The sequence below is a fragment of the Telmatherina bonti genome, assembly GCF_933228915.1.
Source record: "Telmatherina bonti genome assembly, chromosome: 24".
Taxonomy (NCBI): Eukaryota; Metazoa; Chordata; class Actinopteri; order Atheriniformes; family Telmatherinidae; genus Telmatherina; species Telmatherina bonti.
In genome coordinates, this window is record NC_136633.1 from 17,653,546 (window position 1) to 17,659,545 (window position 6,000).

The window sequence follows — 6,000 nt, forward strand, 5'->3', positions numbered from 1 at the left end:
CTGTCACAGAAAAAACAAGGCAAACTGCAACATTTACTTTTTGAAGAGACTCCACACACACAAAGCAAAAACCCAAACAGCCCAGTGCCATTGTTGCAGCAAAAGGTAAATGTACAACTCGGTCGCGCCTCACTGTGGGTTTTATATGATTATAGAAAACGTCTCCTGTGCAAATAAACCAGTACAAATAAATCTGAGTGCAGAAAAAGTAGTAAATCACCACTTTTTCTCTTTAGAAAAAAAAAAGTTTCTTTCATTTCATGTCAAACTGAAAGTACAAAAAGCAAGCTTTTGAGTTTGAGGAAGATGAAAACATTGTTGAACTCAACTCATCTAGAAACTACTGGGCTTTAAAACGCATTCATTTAGAATAAACCTGCCAGTTTTAGATACTAACTTTAACCACTGAGCAACAAGCAGGTGGGCCTGTGAGAGAAAGCCTTCAGTTACTAAATCCCAACTTTACTGATGAGCTGAAGTGGACACATCAAAGCCTGTTTAAAACCAGCTACATCATTTTATAACCATCATGTGTCAGTAACCGGAGTGTTATAATGATGGCCAAACACAGAGGAGGCAGTGTGGTGATGTGCAGCCCTTGTGCCACAAGATTTTTTAACTATTGAATAAAATGTTTAACATATAAGGTCTTCCTTTTTCTGAGTAGAAAATTCATGACAAAGATTTCAAAGACTAGAAAATGCAAAGTGGGTGTAAAAGGAACCAAATATATAACAGAGAGAAACACAATGAAAACACAATGAAAAAAAAATCATCAAAAAGAGAATGAAAATGAACACTATGTTATTACAACCTGTTGGAAGCAGTAACCAGTTTTATCCATTGGCTAGCGCTAATTGTTCATTCTTTTTTTTCAGTTTTGTCTTGTTTTGCACTGAAGCAGCAGAATGATGGTCTGGATGCCGTGTTCTGCTGAGCAAATGTACTTTTCCTTTACAGATATAATTACGGTGGCCCTGAAGTGCAAACCACAGCAACAAAACAAAAAACACAAATACAAAAAAAAAACCGCAACAACAAATTAAGAAACAGCAAAAAATTTAAAATGACAACAACAATTACAAAAAACACGACGACAAATAAAAAAAAACACAAATTTAATGAACACTACAAAACATTCTAAAAAACACAACAAATAAAAAAAAAGAAACACAACAAAAAAATGATAAAACACAATGACAAATAAAAAACGACAACAAACTTAGCACAACGACATTAACAGACCGGAAGAGGTAGGTATCAGCGGGCAACAAGAGAAATCACTGATGGTGCCAGATGGCTTTTGAACCGGAAGTTGTTGTGTAGTTTTCAAAACATAGACGTAACCCGTAGCTTTTTATATACAGTCTATGCCCGTAGCCCAAACATAGCTGCTGCTATCCAAGAATATTTTGATTATGGGACTTGGCAACGTGATGTCACTGTAATGGTGACGGGTTGTGTGTGGGCGGTAGGCTAACCTGATAGCTACATAGCAAAAACGTGACGATAAGTAACTCACGAACACACTGGTACTGGATTTCCACAGTGCTCCTTGTTTATTAAACTTACCAACCTTATAAAGCCCGGGTGGACGGCTACTGCCTTATCATACATGAATAACACAGAGGCTACACAACCCGCCCATTACCATGAGATCGGGAACCAAAACGAGCGTTCTTCAAGAGAAATGTCCATTCATTCTCCACGAGGCGACGTCCCAATCTGCTCGGCGCTGTCCGATGACATCACCAGTAGTGGACAGGTAAAGTGTTCTTAAAGGGTCATTCCATAATTACGACTGTTACATCAAGATGTTGGCCACGCAGTGGCTGATGGGAAAAGTTTCCTTAATTCTCTGGTTCTGATTAATTCACTCATTCATCCATTTTTCAACTGCTTAGGAGTATTTAGGGGAAAACTGGAGTTTTTCCCAGCAATCGTTGGGTGAGAGGCAGGTATACCCTGGACGGGGCGCCTGTCCATCACAGGGCCTGGAGCGCACACATAAAAACATCACATGGACAAAGACTAAACTGCATACATATATGTAAACAGGAAAAAAACTAGGAATAAAAGCAATAAAATTACATCAAAATAACACATTGCACTGATCCGCCTTTTTTTTTACAACAAAAAAGAAATTTGACGTATATGGAGCGACTGCAGAGTTCTTCTCCTTCGGATCTGAATTAGAACGTATACATGACAGCAGGAGTGTGGAAGGTGGCTCATCAGGTGAGACACATATCCCATCAGCTCGACCCTCTAAATAAAGTTTCATGGGGGCACTGTGGGGGTCGGGTACAGATGGTTTCTTTTTAGTCACACAAAACGACATTTCAGATCTTGTCATATATTTAAAATGTATTTATCAAGTCATCTCCTGTCTGGTTCCTGGTCTGATGTATCAAAGTCAGATTGGTCATCCAAATTCGTTACATGAGTCAGCATTCAACATGCGTTTGTTTGTTCAATAATCCCTTCCTTCTTTTAGGTCTTCTCAATGTCTCCCTATCTTCCTTTCCTTTGAATTTTCTGATCTTGTGTGATCTTTCACTCTGCGTCTTTCCAGATTAGGGGGTACTGTCCACCCTCTGCGACTGTCTGACAGCTGTGGGTTTTATAGCTGCCCTGTACAACCACTTTCCGTTGTACTTCTTCTTTCTAGAATGTACACAACTGCTGGGAAAGGGACTATTTTTGCTGGACTTTTCTGCAGTGACCTCAGTCCTGCAGACTTGAGACTGTAATCTGACAAGTTCCCTGTCTCGGAGGCACACTGTTCCCTGTTCCTTGTGAGGAGTTCTTTGATTAGCTTTGCGCTATCCAGACACCTGTCATCCTTGCTAGATTTCATGATCTCTTTGGTCAGCATGTCTTGCATTGTTGTGTATTTACCATTGTTCGAAGCTAGCTTATGTCTGTATGGCCTAACAGTGTCATTGATGTTTTACAATTACATTATCGCCATCTGCTGGACAAATACAGGAACTACTTACATTTTTGTTTAAAGAGCATCTTTAATGTACGTCTCTTTTTTCTTTTGGGTTTCAAAATAAATAGCATCGTTACAAAGTTTGAAATCAAGGAAAAAATACTGTGCTTCCAAAATAATGTGGCGCTTTAGAGTCACATGACGCATTACGTGGTAAGAGGTCGAGTTCATCACCTGTTATTTATGCAACAGCTGCAGTTAATGAGAAATGGCAAACTCCTATGTGGGGGTTGTTCGAACTCCAGTTTGTATGGACATTGTGTACATAGACTTTCAGAGCAGAAAAAAAAGCGTTTTGGGCTTTGGTGAGAATTGTGCGGTAAAAAAAAAGGCAGTGTTTCACCAGTTGTTGGGTATCAGTCAACTCTGTGGGTTGTGTTGAGCACTTCTCCGAAGGTGACTACATCCAGTGGTGGTTTTTGATATGGGCGACATGGGCAGCCGCCCAGGTGTCGCCTTTCTGTGGTGGGACACTTCTTACCTGCTGCTGGTGAGAAAGTTGCTTAACAGTCAGCAGCAGTTGGAAGACATGCAAAAGGGAGAGAAGTGAGGGTCTCAGACAGCAAACCACAACAAAATTAAAATATTGCCGCAAAATTATATACCTATACTGCAATGGACTGGCGATCAGTCCAGGGTGTACCTGCCTTTCACCCAATGATTGCTGGGATTGGTTCCAGCTTCCCCACAACCCTGAATTGGACTAAGTGGGTCAGATAATGACTTACTGACTGAATACACCTCTATTTTCCAAACAGTGATAAATAAACTCACTTGACTGAATAGGTTTTTGTCGATAAGTGTTTTCCTCTTTGTGTTCCCCAGGCAGTGTTTGGTGACACTGCTTTACCTTTTAGGTCTTCCAGCGAGGTTGAAGGTCTTTGGTCAATTTTTAGTGATTTTTATGTGTTTTTTTTCTTTATGATGAAGTTTTTCCTCGCCTTGATTTCTTTAGTGTTTTCCATTTATCGGTATTTTTCCCCATATGTATTTTTTTGGTTAGATATCCATAATTGTGGTAAAGTACTGGTAACTTTTTTTTCTTCTGTTATCCTTTATTTATCATTTTATATATATATATATATATATATGTATATATATATATATATATATATATATATATATATATATATATATATATATATATATATATATATATATATATATATGTGTGTATATATATATATATATATATATATATATATATATATATATATATATATATATATATATATATATATATATATATATACATTATTATCATTTGGCTGTTTTTTGTGTGCTTTGGTTTGGGTTTATTTATTTTTTTCTTTTTCTCTTATTTCTTTTTTTTTTCTTTCTGGTCTGTGCATCAGTTCGCAGGTGGTCTCAGGTTCTCTATGAGGCCAGATCAGTCTCAATACTCTGACATGCACACTCTCTGTTTCACAAATGTATAATTTGGAGGTACATTTGTAATATATTCACTGATAATGCGAATTGCTGTATTGTATCATGGGCTAGAGACCTATTGTCACTGTTAGGATTCTCATTCCTCAAATGAAGGAAATACTGGAACGCCTGGCAATTAGTAGGAAGTTGACAGCCACTGATGCTGGAGCTGGGTTGCCAAATGAGATACACATCACTGAAAAACATTGTGCCTGGAGTTGCCACCTTTCTTCTGTTTTCAGTTGTTTCATCCTCTTCACTTGTTTCGCTGACCACTTTCCCGCTGCGTAGTTGTCTTCCAGATGCCATGATGTCAGCAGTTCACAAATCTTAACAAATCAATCTTAACTGACAATCTGAAATAAAGAGATGAAACATGATTAGTGATAAAAATGTGATGTATATGCATTAAAAGTAACAATTTTGAGATAAAATTATCATATGATGTCATCCGTTCCAAGCATAAAAAAAATATGAACGTTTGACATTGTGCATTAAGATTAATTCAAATTCACACAGGTGTTAATGTGTTTACAGCCATATGCAAGAACATTTTATTAGCTTTCATTTGGTACAACTTTCAATGCTATAGCATCAACCTCTGGGAAGGCACAATGAAAACAAGGACATAATATCCCAGATTTTGCATTGTATTTGAAAAACCTCAACAATAAAACTATATGGCTCTTGAGGCAGGCATATCCAAGGTCCAAGATCAAAGTAACTGGTATATTTAGTTCATTTAGACCTTGGAGAATGGAAATAATATCAGTTTGTAAGTGTTTGATGAAAAAGATCAAATTTGAATAGGTCTAATGAATAGGTTGTCTGAGGAGTGAGCACCAACACGGTATGTTGCAGACCGAAGTAACCTTCACACTCACAGAGCAGATTACTGTCGAGGATGCAGAGGTGGCGCCCACCCAGTAGGTGGATAAATCCACGAGTGATGCCTTAATGGGTGAAGCCTATACAAAATAGAGCCTGCTTAGGTACTGTGTGCTTAAACTGTCTACTTATTCTGTGTTTTATGTGCATGTTTCTTTGGAGTATGTTTTTGTAGTTGATCAGGTACACGTGACTGTGTAAGAAATCTTTGTTGGAGTGTGATACATTGTTCAAGTTTAAGCTGTATTCCTGAGTGTCTCTGTAAACTTCTACATGCATAGGGTTAGTTCTTCTTCAAGCTCCTTGTTGCATTAGAAGCACTGATGATTAATCTGACACTTCTGTCCATGGGTCACTCACACGTACAAGGTAGGCAGTGCAGTTTCAGTTTGCTCCCACCAGATGGAGCCAGAGTCCAGCAGCTTTATTTCAAGCCTTTGCATTACTATCCCCTTTCATGTCTGGGCTATATTTGCTTTATTGCTTATTTGGTGTGTTTGAAAAAATTAACATATTTCCAGTCAGATATTTTTAATGTTCATTATTTATTAGTTATCTTTTATATAGTTTCACATTTGACATTTTTGTCCTTTGTTTTTTTTTTTTTTTTTATATACCACACACACTCCCCCACATCCTTATGGTAAACCAGCTTCAGTATTAAAATGTGCTTGGTATTAACT